This window comes from Falco rusticolus, chromosome 6 (assembly GCF_015220075.1).
Source record: "Falco rusticolus isolate bFalRus1 chromosome 6, bFalRus1.pri, whole genome shotgun sequence".
NCBI classification, from domain to species: Eukaryota; Metazoa; Chordata; class Aves; order Falconiformes; family Falconidae; genus Falco; species Falco rusticolus.
The window spans coordinates 89934012-89956965 of record NC_051192.1 but is presented as its reverse complement, the minus strand read 5'-3'; the positions used below and the strand labels follow the sequence as shown (position 1 = coordinate 89956965).

Genomic DNA, 22954 nt, shown 5'->3' with positions numbered 1-22954 from the left:
GCCTCTTTTCCTTTGGTGGCACAAGCATGTTTGCAGTGACATAATGAACTTATTGGAGAACTTATGCAGCTAAAATCCTGGGGCTTTTCTTACATTATTTTTAATTTACATCAGTTGTTGAAGCTCACCATGCAGCAGCACCTATGCTTGTACTTGCGCAAGGGATAGGAGAAAACAAATAGTAAGTTATGGTAACTGCCTAATTCTCTGGCAGTGATGTCTTGTGCCAATTAGAGCTCTTTGTGTAGCTATGGTTTCAGGAATATGAATTGTCTTTAAAATGCCTTTATATTTCATCTGGTCTGCAAAAAAGTATTACGAGCGTTCCCATCTACATACCTTCACAAATATTATCTGTCTAGACAGAAAAGTTAGCCCTGCAAAGTGGAGCTGAACAACTTGTTTAGTTTTTGTGAGTATAAGCCCAGACATAGTCCCATATCAAATCTTTATTTTACTATGATGACTAGAGACTCAATAATGACTAAGCTACTGATGAGATGTGATTGCTGCTTACCCAGCAGATCAATACTGTCTCACTGCCTCCTGATGCAGAGGGGTGTATCCTGATAGTATTCAACCGTTTGATTATTTTACCCTTATCTGCAAGCTCTCCGAAGCATGGTCAGATTTTTCTGTTAGCCCTCTAGCTAGCATGAGTTCTGCAGCTCATGAAGGTCTGAAGTTAAGCAGAAATATCTTGAAAGTTTACCCGCTAAAAAATGAACAATATTCATATGAGGTGTCACATCTTCTAGTTGCCTTACCTAGAAAACTGACCTCATTCTTATCTTTTCTGTTCTCTCGTTTGGCTTGCTTTCTACCCTATATACACAGAAGTATTGTTGCATACTACATGTCATCGTGTAGTAATTCAGATAACACAAACTTCTAAGAGTGAGCAATTCAAGGCTATGTTATTATTTTTGCTCTTCAGCTATGACTCTTTCAGTATGTGTTTGTACTCACAACACATGTATGCATATACATTATTTCACTGGCTAGTGGAAAATTCTTTAATGATGATTGTTGCCTGTCCATTGACTTTTTTGGGGGGGTGTCTAAATTACCTCAAGCATTTTTCTTCAACCAACACAATTTGATTGCGTCCAAAGAACACACAAGCAGTATGTCCTACTACTCATGAAAATGGGACTTTTATCATGTTAGCAGCATACTGTGTCTTCATGTTAAACAAAAAATCACTGTGTGACACAAATCTAGCCCCATAAATGTGTAACCAGCTTTCAGCAGCAGTGCACAAGCTAACTGGTGCAGAAGGCAGTGACACATTTGGGGAAGCAACACTTCTGAATGCCAAACATACAGAGATGAACCACTAAATCTTATGAATTATCCATGCAGAGCAGACAGAACATTTGTTTTCAAGGTCAAATGAGAAAGATCCCCTGACCTGTATGGTAAACTACATGTTAATACATTTATCCATGTTTGGAATGTAAGGGACAAAGTCAACACAGAGAGAAATGAACCAGTAGGGTAAGTCTGCTAGCCAAAATCATTCTGCCATCCATTTTACTGGCATGTTTTTATGTCTGTGCAGAGCAATACACACAATGAAAAATAGATCTCTAATCCAAATCTAGTTTCTTCCAAACTAAATTGCAGTATCAAATATATTTACATTTTTTGGATAACCCTTAATTGATTTTGTTTTACATACTGTTTTTTCATATTTTTTTAGTCACCTCACCATGCAACAGAAAGAGTAAAATAAACCAATACTAGATTTTTAAAGGGAAATTGCAGCAGTGTATCATAAATGCTCCACTTCCCCTTGGCCTTCATCAGGCAGCATACTTAAAGCTGGCATGATCCTCTCAAAATAGTGTTTTGTTATGGTTGTCGACACTAACATTTGAAGGATAACATTTCAGAAAAGAGGCAAGGTGGTCAGTTGATTCTTCCTGAATACCTTGGACAAGCGACACTCAAGTCTGGTTTCTGAACCTGATGGGCTCTTGAAGCACAGCTCTTTGATGGTTCAAGAGAAGGAAGTTGTACTACCAGGGGAGAAGACCAGAGAACAAATTCTGGCTTGGAATGTCAAGTTTAAACTCTCTAGTAGTGCAAAGGGGCTCAAAAGTGAATGCAAATCCACCCTAAAACCCTTTACATTAGCAAAATAGGGTAAAAGGTCTTATTGGGACTCAGAGAATCACAATTTCTCTTGCTTTTCTCTTGCTTTGCCAGGAAGAATAAATGACTTGGCTCCTTTACAGGGCACTGTCCCTGCTTTGCATTTCATCAGCCCCATTGTAGGAAAGTCAGAATTTCTGACATTACCCACTAGACTTTTTTCCTGCTTCTGCAGTCACAGTGTGAGGCAGATGCACCTACTCTATTCCTCTTAGCCCTCCCATACTGCAAAATCTGAGCTGGACCATGCACATGTAGCATGTCCTACATATTCTACATATATTACAGTTTTTCTAAATCATTGGGATGGTATTAGAAAAAAATATATTTCACCATTTTCATCTCTGATGACTGTATAGTGGTAGGATCTTGCAACAAACATTTCAGAGTATTCATCACTGTGCTTTTTGATACCTCTACACAGGCAGTTAGTTTAATTTCTTATATATCCATGCCATTTTTCCTTTCATATCAATATTCCCATATGACAAGTACATTACTTCAAGCTGCTAAATTGATATTCAAGAGGAATCTTGGTTTACGTAAATTGTTACTTCTCATGGAACTTTTAAAAAATGGCCAGATTCAATTCCACCCCTTGTAAAGAGCATTGAGAAGTATACTAAAGTAGGAAAAAGTTATAAGCTAGAAGAACCAATCATATTGTTTTCACAAATGCGTGTGAAAAGATAAATTAGTCACTAGAACAAATCCAACAGCTCAATGTATTTCCTCCTCTGGATGGTTCAAGGTTAGAAAATAAGCACACCCCTTAAAGAAACTGAAACAGAGACTCTGTACTTGTGTTTTACCCCAAGTACAGCATCTCTAAAGCCAGTGAAAGATATCAGTGGTGTGTCTGTCATACAGATGCTCTTTTTCTGGGGACACGTTAGAGAAAGAAGCAAAAAATACATTGCCCATCAGAATTTTTCTACATCGGAGTATCTACTGAGCATTTAAGGTATATTCAGCATTTTATCACTGCCTGCAGCTGAAGTCTACTCATACAATAGGTTCTAGTCCTATATATTTATTATATAATACATATATATAATATATATATATTATAATAAATTATAGTTTATTCTGTGATATGACTGCAGTATGTTTTTTTCTATTTGTTTCTTATATCATCCTAGCTGAATCTCCAGTACTGTTTTCTTCATTGTGAAATGATTTTTTTGTTTTCTTTTGCCATTAAATGTTGAGGTTTCCCGTTATTTTTCATTCTTTCCCCTTCTTGCTTTTCTTTTCATCTTCCCTTCCCTTCCCTTCCCTTCCTTCACTTGCTACTTCAATCTCCCTCAGTTGCCACTGTCTCATCTCCAGTTGCAATAAAGATTCTCACAATATGTATTTTACTTTAATGAAGGAATTAATACAGAAACATTATCATGTTCCAACACTTACCTATAACTTTGGGATATCACGTGATTGCGTTATATAATGTGCCCATGCCTGATAAAACAGTCTAGCTGCTCTTCATTGTTTTGTTTAGCTTTCTTATCAGTTGTGTTTTGTTTAGTTTGATATGATACTGCAGACTAAAAATAGCATTAAAAGTTCATGATTGTGGTATTGGTAAAATACTTCTGTTGTTGGTCAAGTACTAATGAAAAATTAATGCAATTCCTCACCAAATTTGGACAGCCGTTTTAAGAGCAGTCATCTAAAACCAGGCAGTGTTTAGAAATGCTTGACTACAGTGTTTACCCATGAAGAAAACTGTGTTCCTCTATATTTCTAAAGAACCATATGTCTCTTTTAGTAGATCATACCAGTTTCTTTTGTGGAGGCCAATAAGGGTCATTAAACACCAATGGGTCTCTGAGTCCTTCTTCAGAGTCATTGACATTGTAGGCTTCACCAGGGATCTCATTTTCCTTCTGTACAAGATCTGCAGGGCAAGGGAGGCAAATGAGCTATGAAAAACATAATCACTGCTTTTACTGTTGCTTTTTTCATCATAAAAATTCCATTTATTTAAATTCCATTAAAAAAAACATTTGCCTGCTGAAGGCATAAATATATATTTTTGTTCTACTTACAATTTTTCAGTTTAAAAAAACCCACCAAATATTGTCATTCTTCTTGGAAAAAAAACATTTAAATATTATCTACAATATTACACAAACTTGATAGGCAGTCTTCAGGACAAAGCAAGTGTATAACAAAGTAAATTCATCTAGAACAGTTTCTCAGATGTGACAGGAAAATATTTCACAAGTACCTGAGGGGATTAGTAGTCAAACATTCATTTTCAGAAGTGACCTGAGCACCAAGGTTCAGCTTTTCAGAAGTACCTGGGCCTTTAACTTACATTTTAATTTAAGAGAGTGAGACCTTCAAAACCTATGAGGATCTAGAATTCAGGATGAAAAGCCTTACTAAAAGGCAAGGGGATTTGGGTTATCAAAGGCCAGATTTTTAAAAAAGTATTTTGGAACTTAGAGGCAGAGATAGGCACCTAGCTGATTTTTTTTCAAAGTAGAATGAAGAAGGGTTAAGTCCCTAACACTCACTGAGATTAGCGTGCTCTTAGAAAGTGCTAAGTACACTCCTGCATCAAAATACCTTCAAAAAATCTTTTCATGAATTGCTTTTGAAAGTGGGCTTTATTATTTGAATGCAGTGATTTATCCTATGCTTAATTCTCGACCTCACAAAGACTGCCATAGACGTGCTTTACTCTACTCAAATAATTTTGCATCATGATCTTGATGGAAATGGACAGGATTAGATAGCGAAATCTTATTGTAACAAAATGTAGTTGGTATTTGGATCCAGAAATTCATAAAAGTTTGGGAGCTGAAAATAACAGACAGTTCTGCTCCACTGTGATCATACTTGGGAGAGCTCTGTTAGACCCTGAGCACATTCAGCTTCACGAGTTCACCTTGTAAATGATAAGCAGCCAACAGCACAAGCACATAGGTATGAAGTCACACTATTAGCATGCTAGAGTCTGATAATATGAATGACTAACTCGCTTTCACTATATTTGCCACAGTAGGGAAGATGGGGGGTAGAATGAAAAAGAAAGTTGCAACATGACACAAATCTGGCAAGACTCAGGTTTGGATTTTGATTTCTGAGGAAGCAGAATTTCTTTCTGATTGCATCACACTGGATATCTGCAGCTCCATTTTTTTTACCCTCTGCTATTTTGTTTCTTGCTTTTATAGTTGACTCCTGTAATTATCTGATATAAATTTCTCTGTAACAGTTCTCAGTTTTCAGCCTTTAAAATTAATCTACCCTTTAGTATTGAAAACGTTAGTCCCTTCCTGAGTCACATTTGATTTTTTTCACTGTAGTGACTGGCTGCTGAACACACTGGCTGATGGTAAGCTTTGTCATAAGATGCTGAGATATAAAGAACAACAGGTTACCTCATAATCTCTTCTTGTTAATGCTTGTTCTGGAGAGCACCTGCTGTCTTTAAAAGGGATTTGAGTGACCCAAGATTAAGAAGTCTCCCTACAACAATTACGGTTCTTATCACTGAAGAATACTCATACCAATCTGACATCTTCCTGATGGTTTCAAATTCACAGACTAAGGGAGAGATAAGAGTCACAGAACCATAGAGTGTGCAATTATAAGACATCAAACTGGTACAATACAATTCCATTTTGGAGAACAGTAACACTATCAGACTAATTGATTTCTGTCTGCAAAGTATCTATTAGGAGAAAACACCTTCTGATTTCATTTAAAGAAATTTTGAAGTGCAATGGTACTCACAATATTTCTAATAAAATTTCTAGTTCATCCTTATTGGGCAAACGACATAAGGGGAACATGGAAGCTAAAAGAATTGCACAACCTATCACTGGCAATGTTTTAGAGAGGCTATTAAAACTCAAGAGTACTATTTCCAGTATGTCCTGCTACCTCTTTGATTTACAAGATACAAAAGTATAGACTTCCATTCTTATGAAGTCCAGTCAAGTTTGTGATATAAATAAAGGATCTGCTACCAGGACACCCATAACAGTGTATCCCATATTACCCTCAAAACATTTTTCTAAGTCTGTTTAACCGCTGAGCTCCTATCACCATTACTTGCATTGATGATATTTCTGCAAAGCTGATTCATTGAAATATTATCCAAACTCATCAATATTTTGAAAATTAACGTGGAGAGATGAAATTATCCAAAATATGGTACCCATTGAATCTGCCCATCCTTTCTTCTTTCCAACAGGAAAGACTCTAGGCACAAATAACAGACATGAACTATAAATTTGTATCTTCTCCTCCTCCTCCCTCAACCCAGGATTCTTCAGAACATGTCTTTAAGAAACAGAAAAAAAGCATCAAACTTAAATATGAAATATTATTCACTAAACTTCCTATTTAGTACTCTTTCATACTAACTGAGAAAGTGAGCCTGCTGGGAACCTCCCTTTGTCCAGTCTGAGGGCATGTTGTGGTCTCCAGATGGCCAAACATCTTCTATGTTACAGCAGTGATATCTGCACCATCTAACTCATTTTGTACCTGAACTGAACTGGAATTGACCTAGTTTTATTTACAAGTAAAGAAAAAAACAACTAGTTGAACTCACAGACTGGTTAGAAACGGAAATTATTTTAAATCAGATGCAAATGGTAGGTTTGACAGAAGGAATAAGTAATTTAAGGCATTAAAGTGTTAAAGACTAATTGAAGATTGGCATCCTGGATACTAGGTGATGGAAAGCCACGATGGCAGTCTGCTACAGCTGAAGAAATTTTTGACTGTCCCAAGATGAGAAGGTGGAGTTGTTATCTGAGGTCAATTCGTTTTTGCTTGGATATGTTTAGGTTTCCTCCAGTGGAGGACAATACAGTTCACTGCTTACAGGCTCTCTATAAATGCTTTAGAATATTTTCCTGCTTGTGCTAATAACCAAGCTTGAAGGATAATCTCAATACAACTTCAGAGCACATTATGCACAGCTGTTGCCTTGACTGTAGAACACCTGAAATCCATTGATTGTATCCACAGCAGCAAACAAAATCTGTCCAAAAGGCAACCAAATTAATTAGTAAGCTGTAGCATGCTGCCAAAAGCAGTTATTGGGGTGTATGCATCTAACATCTCAATAAATAATGTATTTCCAGCACCACAGAAATTGTGTCAGCTACATTGTGGACCCCAGTTTGTGGTGATCTAGTAAAACAGATGGATACAATGAGGTAGACTTCTGTTTGTCTGGATTGGACACAGAAATCCAGACTCTTCCAGTGATCCACGTATCAGTTATTATACAACAAACCCCACCAGCTCCTTCACAGCTTGCTCAGCCCGCTGTGTCACTATGCAGTTAAGAAGCCTTTAATCTTCAGGCTGACATAGGCCCAATGAGTCTACAGACTAAAATTTCATACGTAATTTGGATGAAAGCTAATTACTGCCTGTTATTCTAGCTGCTTTCTTCTGAGTAGATGAATGTGGGGAAAAAAATCAAATGCATCACTTATACTGCTTCATGCTTTATGCTATGAAATGCAACTGTAAAAGCATTACTACAAAAATAGTTATTTCTATGTTTCAAAAGTATAGAAGATTGTCAGATAGCCATAAAATATGGCTGGTCAACAGGTATCCCTCAAGATAAATGCTTAATTTACTCCAAATTAAAATTCCATTCTCTAGGTTCCCAGCTGAGGACATATTTTTTACAATTGTTTCCAGTGAAAAGTGCATTTTCAGATTTGAGCAACAGTCCTTAAAATGGGGCTTTGTTATACTGAAAATGAGCCCACTAAAACCAATTAGCACACAAAGCTTCACGTCCATGCGTGTAACTCTTAAACTCCAAAGGGACTGTTCACATTGCACAAAGTGAATAACACAAATCAGCCTTTGCAGGACGAGGGACTTCAGTGTAATATCACCAATGCCATTATGATACACTATTTAAAAATCGAACAAGCATAAAGTGTAGTCTAAGTGGAAACCGTTGTTCATTGAGTATAATAGATCAAACAGAAGAAAGCAAATATAACAAGGGGACCAGGAAAAACAGCAGTAAAATCAAAGGATGTGAACATGTATATAGCGTGGTTTACCAGAGGCAAAAAATCCCGACAAATAAGCAAGGAGAAAACGTGCTTCAAAATTCAATAATCAGAGGGAAATTATGAATTAATAAGGAAAATTGTATCTTCCAAAAGTCATATTCGTGAGTACAAGATATTTGAGCCAGATTCATACATATATTAAACAAAAAAATCAAACTGCAGATTTCAACAATAAAAAGCCTTTTCATAATCAGAGAACAGTATAAGAAATCTTGTTAATGAAACAGTTGCACTGTCTCCTGTCACAATATCCTTTGATGACAAATTATGCTTCAAGGTGAGAGCCCAGTCAGTTGAGATTCTTATTCTGAATTACCCCATAGGAATCCATCTCTCTCTCTCTCTCTCTTCTGGCTGTGGGTAGACCCTGATGAACTGAGAGCCCATGGAGTAAAGTCACCCTTCGCAACTTCTTTCCTTTCTAACAGATTCCTGGTTAATGTATCTATTTATTGAACATCAGTTTAAGTACTTCCGTAGTTGTTGTTGGTTTGTTGTTTTGTTTTTTTTTTTAGTTTGGAAAGGGACAAGCGTTACAGCACATTTTTTCAAGACATTGTTTTCTCCTTACAACCTTTTCTTATCATGTTCTGAATCTTGCAACAGTGATTTTCAGCATTTCTCATCGTACATTCACATTTACCACTGTTTCATCAAGAAAAGAACAACTTTAACTATAGTTTTTGCAGGAGATATCATCTATTTCCAGATAACCCATTAACAGTTCCTCCACATTGTACACTCAAAACCTGTTTTGCATGTGTATGCCTATCTCACTACAAGCTTTTAGGTACCTTATAAATTTCAGAAAGTCCGGATTCACTAAGAAACAAGCAGAGAAGAAAACAAGAACACATTCATGCTGCTGTATAAGACCATTTTGTGCCTGTATCACTAATGCTTTCTGCAATTTTCATCACCCTGTCTCAGGAAGAACATGAGCGAGATAGTATTTCCATAGGAGGACACTCTGGCAGTGCTAGGATGCTCCACCCAGGGCGCTGCATCAGAGCCGGGGTCACTCCGGATTAGCACTGATTTTCAGGGCAGAATACCAGAGCACTGCCAAAGACAGACTGCTGAGCTGACAGGATCCTTGGTTTCACCCAGCACGGCAGCTCCTGCGCATTTTAAACATGCAGCTAGTCTCCAGAAACAACCAGAAGCATCTCCCTCTTCGTTTATCACATTGCCTCCTCACATGCACTGAGCTTTATTTCTGAGGCAACAGCCACTGCAGCCCAGCGGGCCCCTGGCTATGCTAAATTATATAAGGGCTGAGAACACCGTAAATCAGGCAGGAGACTTTAACGTCATCTTTGGCCACAACGACCGTCAATCCTTTATCCCCATTAGACACAACTGGAACCCAGCCCAAGTGTCTGCAGTCTTAAACGAGATACCAGCTTTGATGACCGGTTTCCATCAGACTTAAACCAGTACAGCGACAAAACAGCTCTCCTCCCCTGCAGCCAATGGACGTGAGAAAAACCAGTGAGAAATAGGATGTTTTCCACGACAGAGAATATATATGCAAAAAGATGTGTTCCTGCTACAACAGGCAATCTACAGTAGAATATTTTTAGGTTACAGATAATTCTGGCTTAGTTCCACAACATGAACGGTAGAACTGCCTCAATTTAATTACCACCCCATGAAGCAATCTGACAGCCCCAATGCAGTGCTTAGTAAGCATTTTACCTCAGACAGCTTGAAGATGTATCGTAGCACTGAAATTACAATACATACCATGACTTGTTCTGTCATCCTACTTTGGGAATGCAGCATGCTTGTCTCCATAATGAGCTGTCTGATATTCACCCATGTCACCTGTAGCAAACAGGAGTAAAATGTAAGTAACCATAAGTTGGCATATTAGTTGAATGCAAGCTAAAATAATAATTTTTGGCAGAAGGTTTCAGATTCTTTTAACTATCTAGACAAGTGTAACACGTCATTTACTCACATTTACATTTTGAAAAATATTTTGAATTTTCTAAGATTTTGATTATTACAGTCTGGGGAAAAAAGCCAACCCACAAATGCTGCTCTTTCCTTCTCCATCTTACTTTCTGTTTATGAGATTCCTGGAAAGCATACTAGGGACATAGATGCTATTATGTCTAACACAGGGATACAATATGTGTAACTTGACGCATATGTGCCTCCTATCAAGGAAATTAACTCTGCAAGAAAAAGTTTTCTCTGTTTAGTTCAAAAACAAAGAAAAACAATTTATTTAAAAAATGCAACAGGACGCTTTATAGAACATACACTAATGCAGTTCTGTAATGTTTTAGATAAATATATTTATGCTTGAAAATATATGCTAGTCTGCAATTCTACAGGTATAACAAAATGATGCGCCTTTATTAAAAATCATAACAAGTGTTTCAGCTTATTTCCAGCAGAAGAAAGTCTGAAACTAATTTATTCATATGAAATCTTGCAGAGAAAATTGAGTAGCTTTTTTTTTTTAATTTTTTTTTACTTATGCCATTATATCAGAATCAGACTGTGCTACCCTTCCTATGACTAAGCAATTTTTAGAATGTGTGTGGAAAAGCAATTAAGCCCAGGTTAAACTGTAAAACACCCACATCACAGGAACTGTTCATACCTATAAGGCCCACCTTCTTATAGCATCCAAGAAATCAGTGAATTTTCATTGACTTAACACTGCTGTCAGTTAAGTGTCATAGACTGAAAATAGGCAAAAAGAAAAGAAAAGCTTCAAACAAACCCACCTTTAAAATAGACTTAGTATAAATAATTACATAAAGAAAAACAACTGACCCCTTTCTTATATTTCTTTGTAGGATTCTAAGGAAAGAGTCCTTGCAACAAATAATTACAGGTAAAAAAAAAAAGTTTCAAATGTTATTAGAAACCTTGGAGTCCAGATCATACAAGTATGGGAATGTACACCTTCTGTAATACTAACAGTGCCTATGGGTTTAGGAAATTATTTGGGAGTTAATTGAAAATTTAGGCTTGAAACGTATTTATAACTGGCAGAATACCAACAATACATGACATGATGTGCCCATTTGTGCTCATCCTTCCTTTCCCTGTTTACTGCACCTATGTTTGGTTAAGTCAGTGCCCCATTCCCTGTGATTGCCTGGGAACAAGGGAGCCAATACTCAAAAATAATTGTGCATACATCAGCCAAATTTTCTGACAGTGTGTACTTAGCTGTTTCTGAAGACCATATCCTCCCTAAGATAGTTCAAGTTAAGAATCCAAAAGCCAAAAGGTAAAGAATCCTAAAATGCTGAAGCAAGACAAGATAGATCACACAAAAAAATCTGATGCATACAAAGTCAGAAGCAAAGATGATCCAATCCATAGATTTAAAAACCCAAATCAACTTGAGAAACATCACTTGCTATATAATATCTTTTTTTTTTAAAAAAAAAAAATAAAAATCTGCAAGTTAAAATATAGAGTTTAGATTTGCCAGATGTTGGCTCCCTTACAAGCCCTGCATATAATTAATTGTCTCCGGGTCTTACCCATTATTTTGAGTATCAATTATTTCTAAAACTTTATTTTCTTTCTCTTACACAATATGTCTCTTTTTATTTCTTTTAAAAATAGAAATGTTTGGTTGCCTTTCTTCAGACTTACAGGGTTACAGAAAACAGAAGTACCTCAGGATTTAGAAAGCACTTTCCAGTCACTATTACTTGAAAGCAAGAGTTTTCACTCTCAAAGAGGCATAATGTCCAAAAAGAAACAATACTCTGAACAAAGATGAAAAATTGTAGATTACTTTCACAGGCTCTTATTCTACAATGGAGAAAATATCCACACTCTAGCCAGGCTTCTTTGAAAAGAATATTTTCCTTTTATATAGAGATAAAAAGCAAAGCTTTCAGGTCAGAGGCTATAGGGGAAAAGAGCTAATGTCTCCCCATGCTTTGATGTTACAAGTAGTCCCTCGTTACAGAAGTGTATTAGAGCTACAAGTAAACCGAGCCAGCATATTTAATAACCACTTCCAGTATGGGTGGTATATGGATTATTCTGTACATAACACAGCAAGGAAAGTGTGTGCATTATGAACAATACACAGACCTTTATTTTAACATGTTAACATTATTTTAAAATATGGCATAGCTAAAAGGTAATGTGTGATTTATAGTTCCCATAGGAAGACATCTCTTTATAAATGTGTCTGAAACAACTACAGGCAGCAAACCAGAGTCAAGTGTTCCTCTCTCATTGAAATGTAACACACATAATGGGGTTTGTACTGGTGTGTAGTATCTGAAAACAGCAAATTTCAATCTGTTGAGTACTAAACACAACAGCGATGATTGATGGTATATGAGGTCTCTCTTGCTTTTGAAGATGAAGGACTGCAGTCTGGAGGAACCAGTCAAAACCAGCATGGTCTTTCAGTTGTCTTTCACTAATTCTGAACGACCTAATGCGCCAGTTTGCATTGGTCCTAATGCACCAATGCACATAATGGACCAATTTACCTGCCAACCCACCTTTTGGAACACTGTTTCTCAAAATTCAGGCTACACTGAAATGAGATCAATAAAGATTACCTTTTAAAAAGCACTCCAAAATGCCAATTAAATTTTTGGTGTTATGTAGCAGCGAACTCTATAACAGGAAGAGATACCCTTAGAAAAAGTTATTGAATTATTTTTAACTTACTTATTCTTTTTGTATCTATGTAAATTAAAACTTGCTGGGAGTACTAATCCTCAAATTAACAAAAATAATCTTTATTCTCTTAGGTATTTGATAATCTCCAACAGGCCACTACACACAAGAAAATGTAATTTCTGATTGAGTTTTGTATAATTTGGAAAATTATGTTTGTTTGGATATTAGTGAAATACTAATTGTTGTCTGAGACCACTGATTATGCAAATTTGAAAATTACATGAATACTATTTGCGTACCCTGTAGTTTGTGCATTGCTTAGTAGACAATCAGAGAGATTGTCCACAAAAATCTCTCAAAAATCTCAAGTAATCAGAAAGCTGAAATGCAATTACCCTGCATTTGAACCAGAGGCAGATACACCCTGCCAAATTTTCCTGTCAGAAGTGCCGACAAGAACTTTTGTAACAGCTCAAGATCTCAGCCAGAAGTGAGCCACCGCAAGAAGGGTAGCAATGGTTTGTGAAGGCCTTGCACCAGGGAGTTTCTGCAGGAAAGATGGAAAGGATTTACAAGATTTCAAATAGAAAAACAGTAGAAAGTCTAGGATGGTAAAGTGAAAAAGAACATGAGTTTGGGGAAAAGCTAAGAAAAAAAGGATAAAAAAGCTAGAAACGTGAGGAGCAGGGATAAAGAAAGAAAACTGAAAGAAAATAAAAAATGAGGAGCCTTAAATAGAAAGGAACAAGGGAAATAGCAGTTTCACTAAATGTTTCCTGTTACAGCAGCAAAGCAGCAAATCATTCTCCCCATAGGTTCAGGTACTGGCCACAAAAAGTCCAGGAGGAGTTTTTGAGCCTGATTATTCTTAACAGATTTCCAAATCACATTTTTAGCTTTGTAAGTTTTGTTTATAATTATGTTTAAGACTAATGATTCACTCAAAATATTGGAGAACACAGTGTCCTAAATAACAGCAGCCCTTCCAAACTCAGTTTCCACATTGGTAAGATGTGTTTGAACTGATGATATCGGCTTCACAGTGCTATGAAATCACCCTACCCCTCTGCTGGAAGCTACATCTCTGAAAGCAAAGCTGAAGGGAGACCATCCGCTGCCCTCCAGCTGCAAACACTAGCATGAGCTCACCTTCTGAGATAGCATAAACCCTTCACTACAGAGACATAAACATATGCTATATGGATAACAGGTGCAGCAGAAAAGGGTCACAAGCCCCACTACTATAGCATCAGGAGCAGAAAGCTGTAAACCCCTGTCCAAAACCACAGCAGCTGTCGTCATCTGAGTATCTCCTGAGGTACCTGACAGCTTTTAACAAGTAAAACAACAAAAAATGCAGACCTGCTTTTCCAGTGGAAGATATTACACAGAAAGGCTACACTCGGTTTCTCTTAAATGACTGAAAGTGCACACGTTATGACGGAACATGTCTTGTTTTGTGTTTTGCAAATCTCCAATTTTTTCCACATTTCCAGGCTACCTCCTTAGTAAAACACTTGTGAAATAACTTAAAACCTTTCTTCCCTGGTCTGCTGCTTCTTTGTCCTGCCTCCACAGCAATTTCTGCATTAGTGCTGAAGTACCTGCACAAGGGCAGTGCATTTCCCAGTCCCTTTCTCTTTTCGTACATCAGCGTAACTGTACTCCGTTTAGGTGGTAATATTTTTGAAACTCATGTCCTCCCCTTTCTTTTGGTGAGGCCCTATGTGGGGCCCGTTCTAGCTCCCCAGGCAGGACCAGAGGGGCAGGTGTGGGTTTCCAGGTGGGCAGTGTAAGCAGGGTGATCTCTGTGTGCGATTCATGGCAACAGGGGGTAGAGCCTCAGGGAACCCTGGCAGGCTGGAGTGCTTCCTCTCCTGGGATGCTTCTTTTTTGCCCTTGTTTATTCTGAAGCAGTGACCCACTGGGAACAAAGACCATCCAGCACATGTGTTTGGAAAGAAACGCAAGAGCAGGCTCTACTGCTAACAAGCAATAGTGATGGGAGTTTTCTTCCGGAAGTTATGTAAATTGTAAACTACTGCCATGTGTTAAAAAAAGAACAAGGTCACTTGTGAGAAAGTAACTAAGTTTTGTTCTTAGAAGGCAAAGTCAGGCGATACAAAAGGGCATACATCATTTCCTTCTGAAATTGTATGATAAAATGACAGCAAAAATCAGCTTAGAAGCAACACGTGAACTAGCCTTCTGTGCCTCCTGCTCTCCTCCATGCCCGACTAAATGGAGCTGTGTCTCTCTTTTGTCACATTGTTGCAACTTTCATTCAGCCTCCCCACTTCACCTTGACTGCATCTGAACAGTGACAATATGTTTCTTGTTCTTCACACTTTTCCCAGCAAGGATCACTGACAGCCTCTTACTTTGTATTTTCTCGGCTTTTGAGCCCGTGATTTCCCCCGCCCCCCCCCCCCCCCCACCCCCCCCACCCCCCCTTCTTTTTCCCCCAGCCATCATCGGTGCTATTTGGAGAGAATTTGGTTCAATTTCCATTTTAAAAGTGAAATGTTTGAATTAGCTCATAATGTCTCCCGGCCTGCAGAGGAAAGAGCTGGTCTTTATAAAAGAAAAAAAGAAAAAAAAAAGAGTTTTTTGGTTTTGGGGTTTTTCTGTAAATTAAAAAATGAAAAGCTGAAGAATGATCTTAAATCAATTAATATTGCACACAGATTTTGAAAATAATTAAACTTATTCAATTTAGAAATTATTGGGGTTCTAGGCGTATGAATCAGAGAGCTGTAAAATTATTGGAACACTACAGCATCTTCACTACAGCATCTTTCATAAGCATTTCAATGCAGAGGTGATCAAAGATTCTGGACTTGCAGAGCAATTTACTTGGTATTTACAGGAAAGCCTCACTCTTTCAAAGTGAAGCACGCTTAACAATATGAAGAACTCCAATAATTTTAAATTGATATATACCATACATGCCTAGAAATCTAATTTGGTTTTTAAATAAAAACATTATAACTTCAGAAGTATGAAGGACCCACCCACAACATAACAGCTATCTAGCCTTTCCAATTCACATGTCAGTTCAGCCTAGCTGTTATTTTTCCCCTTGCTAGGTTTTTCTGGCATGAGGAATTGCCAAAAATATTAGAGATATTTGTTTCTTTTAACACTACCCTTCAGGCTTGCTTTCTTATTATCTATGATTTTTTTTCCTAAACCCAGTGGACTTCTGGACAGCCTCAGATTGCAAGCAAATTTGCAAGGTGTAAATGGTATTTCTGAATATTTCTAAAAACCACAGATTAAAACCAGAAGGCAAAGTTTAAGCTACATCAAAGATGCAATATTTTCTCAACCCAAACTTTAATGCAGTTGAGTTAACATTTGTAAATAAATATGTCTATTTTTAATTTAGCTGAGCTCAGGTTTGTAGATAAATATATCTATTCTTAAGAGAAACACAAAGCACACTGAATTCTAAAACAATATTGATAGAGCAGGAAAATAAAATTAAGACTAAACTTCAAAAATTACATCTGAGGTATGCATGAAAAAAAAAAAATATCATGAAAAGTCGCCTAAGCAAGAGAAGTCTTGTGTTGACCCAGCAGGTCCTCTGCTGCTTCCATGAGATGTAAAACAGACTCTTGACACCAGCCAGCTTGTAAAGTCTCTCAGTTGCACATAGCAAGCAACCACCTTTCCAGTCATACTGGCCATACCAGAAACCTTTCCTGTAGCCCACAAGGCTTGTGAGCAGTCATGGGAGAGCTACTGTCTATAAAAACTGGAGGTTTGTTTTTTTTTTTTTTTTCCTTATTGACACAGATGTAGGACTATGTGAGACACATATGAGGCAAACAATGATATTTCAGGTTAGATGTGGTCTTGGCATTCAGTTCTGAAAGTATCATATTCACTTCTAACTAGGTGCTATAAAGACATCAACACAAGTTTGGATACACCTTGATAATGCTGGGGATGACTGGTGTACCAGAAAGAAATAGGTGAAGGATGTCAATCAGACTAGGTCACCACAAAAGTTTCCCTCGGGCTTTAAAACCACACAGAGGTTGTTTTATGTCATACAGGAGATGCAGGTGATGCTCCGGTAGATGGAAAAGCCCTGGATAGCACAACCCACTTTTGTCACAAACTAATAAGATTTGCTGCTATTATTTTAGATTTTATCAACTGTAAGAAGCTTTTCCAATGTGCAACATGCTAAAATACTTTTAAGTTGGAAGGAACTTCTGGAAGTCATCTGGTGCAGCTACCAACTCTACAGATAACCAACATAGATCACGTTACTCAAGGTTTTGTACAGTCAAGATCTGAATATCTTCAAGAATGCAGTTTTATGTCATTAATGCTTCTTTATGTTCTTTATCTTTTAAATTTCTGTATTCTAAAATCAGGAAATTTCAGATTTTCTGTCTGAGAAGTTGATATCCAGGCCTGTTTCTGAGCATAGAACCTATGTATGAAATATTAATGTGGTGTAAACCAATGCAGGTGCTCCTGAATGTTTTTTAGCACTATTGGAGTTTATGTGATCTATGATAAGAAGTCTGTTCTGCTCCCCCTAGGCTATAGCTTAGCTTCAAGACTTAGTGGATATGAGACTTAGTGTAAATTTAGTGGAGACTATGATGTCTATAAACCCTTACAAAATGTGAAACAGAAAAAGTATTAGTATATTTCTACCTTGCACTATCCCAGGCTCACTGTCAGACAGCAAAAGTGCTTACACATGTCCATCATAATGTTCTTGGGCTTATAGAAATTAATTTAGCCTCTTGTGCTGGAGAGTGACATCAGCTAGCAGAGGATACATTTTCAAGTATGCATTCTCTTTTCTTAAAAATAGAAGAGGACACTAAATCTTTCCAGAATCCTTTAAATAATGAAACCTGAAGTACCTGTAAATGGACAAATTTGTGACAAAGCTTGAGGACCAAGCCACAAATGTTGGACACAAAACTGCATATTTCACATGCATCGTGATTTTCTACTAGATTTGACCTTCCTTTCCAATATTTGCTTTGTGTGAAGTTTGAAAGCAAACTAGGTTTGGAAATGTGTCATGGTTTAACCCCAGCCAGTAGCTAAGTACCAGGCAGCTGCTCGCTCAGTCCCACCCCCACACTCTCCCACAGAGGGATGAGGAGGAGAATCAGAAAGGAATGTAAAACTCAAGGGTTGAGATAAGAATAATTTAAGAACTGGAATTAAATAAAATAAAAATAATGATAATAACAATAATAGCAGTTATAATGAAAAGGAGGGAGAAGAGAGGAATGAAATCCAAAAGGAAGGGAAGAAAGAAAACAAGCGATGCACAATACAATTGTTCACCACCTGCTGACTGACACCCAGCCAGTCCCCGAGCAGCCCCTGGCCAACTTTCCCCAGTTTACATACCGAGCATGATGTCCCATAGTACAGAATATCCCTGTGGCTAGTTTGGGTCACCTGTCCTGGCTGTTCCCCTCCCAGCTGCCCATGTCCCTCCAGCCCTCTCGCTGGCAGCCCAAGGAACTGAAGAGTCCTTGACTTGGTATAAACATCACCCAGCAACAGCTAAAAAATCTGTGTGTTATCAACATTATTTTCACATCAAATCTGCAACAGAGCACTGCACCAGCTACTAAGAAGAAAATTAACTCTATCCCAGCTGAAACCAGGACAAAATGTTAGAAGACGAACAGTAGTCATGGCTTTAAAAGGGAAACTATCTACATGTTCAGTATTAAATGTAGATGCAACCATAAAAAGAAGAGACATTAAAAATAAGCAAATATTGCCCAATGCCTGAATTCTTTATAATTTTAAATGCAGTCTTAAATAACATTTAAATATATATGACATATATAATTTATTTTAGGGGAAAAAAGATTTTAGCTTAGTATAGCATTTAACTTTGCTGCTTACCTATTGAAATAAACTATATGGGAGAGAAATAAGTTCCTATCTTTTCTGAAGCTGTTTTTTGGCAGTGTTCTGTAAGACAAGGTTGTCCAAACAAAAGATAAAAATAGTTCATGCCATTACAACTATTTTGTGTAGTAGCCAGGTGCTTCCTATTGTTTTTGAGTCAAAACCTCAAATGTTCATGACATGACAAAAATCTAGAAGTTTTAATCTATAGCTATTCTTTCAGCTTCCTCAGTGTTGAAGGTTATTGTTCTGCTTCAAATAGTTTAAGCAGGTACTTAAAATTTCCCTTTATGTGCATGGCAGCTATCTGGAATCAGCTGCCTTCAACCTCTCCAGAAGCTCCAGGCCAGGAAGAGAAAAAGGTAAATAATGTCAGAAAAAGTGTCTAAACTCAAAAAACTCTACTAATAACTTAATAGATTTACCTTTAGGATTGTCCCCAACCTCTTAATATGTTTTAAAAACTAACCTGCCTAATGTCCTAGTTTTAAAACATGGTAACACATTTTTTAAAATCACATTTTTCAATATTAACTTGAGAAGACCTTGAACTAAAAAGAATGGTCTTTTATAAACCATTTACTGCTTCATTTTTAAAAGGTTTCTGCATATTCAGAACAGAAGGAACCAAGGAAAATACTCATCCAAGTCAAAACCAGCAGCTATCCGTTGCTTTTGCTCTAGTTTTCTCCAAAAAACCTATTTTCTTTTGGTTTTCGTTTGGTTTTACTGCCTATTAAACACAAGGGTAACAGAGTATGTTTTGCACACTCCCACAATTAAAAAATTCTGAAAGGATTTCACTGAAGCTTCCAAAATAAATTCTTTGGTTGCAAAGAGCATCCTTGAATAGCTACAATTGCAGCCCAAAGACTGAGGGCATCACATAGATATGATTGTATGGCAACAGAAGCCTTCTGGTAATCCAACCATGGAGGACTTCATCAGGAGTCAGCAGTAAAGAGCGTGTTATACTGTCCCTTAACAGTACATGCAGGATATTTGATTTGTTGTAAAAGAATTATAGCCCTGCTTGCAGGGCACTTCTTCCAAAATAAAAATAAAATCACATTCTCCTACCTTTTTCACCAAGTATTTCTTTCCACTTAGTTCTGTTAAAAAATATTAAATTGAAGCTAACAATTCTTTTTCACTCTTCCAGATAGGTAACATTGGAAAAAAAGCACAAATGCCAAACTATGACTGCTTAGCTCAAAGGTGAATACTAATAAGGATATGGAAGCACTTCCTAATAGAAAGTACTTGCATGCTTACCTACAGTGATCACTCTTCAAACCATCACCAAGTACAGTTGGGTTTGTAAACTGTCTTGCATTCTACCAACAAACTGAATACAGAGTGGCTATTTTTCAGGCCTTCTTCCAAGACCTGAAAACTGGAAGTAAATTAGATTATATTTCTATGAGAGAAACTATTCCATACCTCTCTATATATATTTATATACATAATTGCATTGTGATACTTTTTAAATATTATAATTCCCATATGAAAGTAGATAACCTTGAGACCATGATGACAAAGAAGTACTGAAACCGGTGCCTAGTTTAGTCCTGAAAACCTTCACTGCAGTCAGCAAGAATTTACAGAACCTAGGAGAAGATATAAATATATATATTTAATTAGCACGCAGATTCTTGAAGTAATGTGTGAAGCAGCATACACTAGTGCATACTATTTTTAATTTAAGAATTCCGCCTCTATCATGGACATAAATCCTATACTGAAGGTGCTGTCTTGCTGTTTCCTTTCTTTTTAATTATAAGCAAAACAAACACGACCTCGGAACATCTTTGTTACCACTGTGAGAAAGGGGGGGAATAAGGAGAGTGGGACAGAGCATGCAGGAAGAGGGGATTTTTGACAAGTTGTTTGATTAATATAAATGGATATTAAAGGTTTTGTAAAGGTAGTTTCAAAAGGAAAGGAGATGTTTAATAGAGGCTGTTAACCAGTACACCAGCCACCGGAACAGAGTACTCCTTGATGTGGTAGGGGATGAAAAATTATCTTACTGTTAATGCTTCTCACTGAATATAGGAAACAAAAGACTAAAAATAAATAGAGGAGATTCAAATGGGGCATTTTTACTACCCCTACAAGATCTCTCTTCATGCTGTAATTCTTTGGACACTTTTCCTGAGCTTGAGATTCACTGCACAGAAACTACAAGGTGAGGTCCTATTGCCCAAGTACTTTTCCAGCTGGTCTGCCTCTCTGCACTTTTGCTGCTCCTGGATCCTTGGGTATCTACCCTCATACAATAGAGTGCAACTTCTGCCACAGGCAGAAAGTTAGTATAGTGTGTAATTTATCAGTGACTGCTGTCAAAACACTCCTGGGAAGGGTGGGAATGGCCCTTTGGTGTTTCTGAGATCACGTCTCTTTTCGTAGCTACCTGGCTGGTAGCATCTGAGTTGAGAAATGGTATATTTTATATTATAATATATTATATTTATTTCCATCCTATTTGCCTTTGCAGTAGGATTTCTCTCCCCTGATTTTAGCTATCTTGGTTTGACAACAAACTCAGTGAGAGCTCAAGACGCCGACGGTGACATATGTACACATAGGTGTCTGCAGACACACTGAATAGCCCCCGAACGATGGGGCTTGGTTCAGTTGATCACACATTGGTATCTAATGCCATTTGACATGTCCTGGGGTATCAAGCTGTATCCAACAGGTCCATAAAGATGACACAAGACAACCAGGAGACCCACTTGCAGAGCGGGCCATTCCACAGCGCATCAGATACCGCTAGACCCTGTGAGAAGGCAGCTGAATCAGGCCCCTCGTCGAAACAGTTGGTCATGTTCAGAAAATAATTCATTCCCAAGTACAAGATCTGCATTATGGTGAACTGAATGGCTCTCTAAGCCCTAGTGACTATATATCCACTGACTTAATGATAGCCTAACACCTAGCACATATGTCAACCGCATCATTAGAAACCTAACTGCAGCTGGATTTGGGAACCTTAATTGTAAATGTCTGTGATTGTGAGCTGAATCTTGCCATAGTTTTCTAGGTTCCTTTTCCTGTAATGGAAAATATTAAACCTACCCAAAGGGCAGTTCAGTCTATCTGAAAATTTAGGTGGGAGGATTTATCATTTGGAAGCATTCCCCTTCCTACCCGATGGCTTCAAGCTGGGCAGAGATAACTGCCATAAAACAACAGAGTGCAAACCGTCTGACATTACGCATACCGACTCCAAATGTTGCAAATGAAGTTCTGAGGTAGCATCTTACAATGATCAGTTACAAATTTTTAAACATTTCAATTACTTTTAACACACCTGGATAGCAGTGGCACACTCAAGAAACTGAGACACAGCTCTCCTTCAACATACATTAGTTATTCTGAGAGCTTTAAAGTTGGATGACATCAAAGCAGGACTGCATTTAACCTGAATCCTTCTTTCACTCTGTTCTTCTTTTACCACATGGGTAGTTTATGTACATTTTTTACTAACCCTCTTGATAAAATAAATTTTTCTTGTCTGCTCACAGTAAAGCTTATTTTTTCCATCTGTTTAAAATACCCCTCATTAGTAACTCCTACAAATCCAGATGACTAATCTGGTTATTTCAGAAATATAAAAGGATAATTAAATTGGATTTTAAAATTATAAACAAAGGAACCATGTCATTTTAAGATTAAAAACCTAAATAACAATTCAAAAGAACTGATTAAAAAAATATTCCAATATGAACTTGCATGCCAAATTTCAGGACAACTGAATTTGTTTCAGTTTATAAATATGTGCAAATTAAAGCCTCTGTCCAGTTTAGCACACAATATCTGGAATGATTTTATAGAAAAGAACATCTAAACTGAAATAAAGCCCTTATTCAAAACCAGAAGATTACTTGAAAAAATTGTTGATCTTTCTTTTTACTTTCTGGCTTGATCCTTTTTCAATCTTAATGTTTTTTTCTTCATCTCTGTTCACATTCTTTTGTCCACTACTCTTTATTTTTCAATGTTTTTAAAGGTAGGAAGAAAAGAGTGATGCTTGAGGCAGATATAAAAAGGAAAGAGGTTTTCTTAAAAGGTTGGGAAAAAAATCTAAAATAGGGATGCACATTTTCACAGCTAAGTAATCAATCAGATGAGCTCTCCCTCAGTATATAAATATCCCTTAAGAC

The 22954-nt window shown here is 37.2% G+C and overlaps 1 long non-coding RNA gene across 1 annotated transcript in view; it reads right to left on the bottom strand.

The window, feature by feature from the left end:
- Positions 1-3974: 3974 nt before the first annotated feature.
- Positions 3975-22954, bottom strand: part of LOC119150173 — a 181694-nt gene continuing 162714 nt past the window's right edge. Inside the window, exons 4-5 of the long non-coding RNA XR_005104958.1 lie at positions 9987-10067; positions 3975-4060 (exon numbers count right to left, since the gene is read on the bottom strand). This is a non-coding gene — a long non-coding RNA (uncharacterized LOC119150173). The remainder of the gene's footprint in view (positions 4061-9986; positions 10068-22954) is intronic.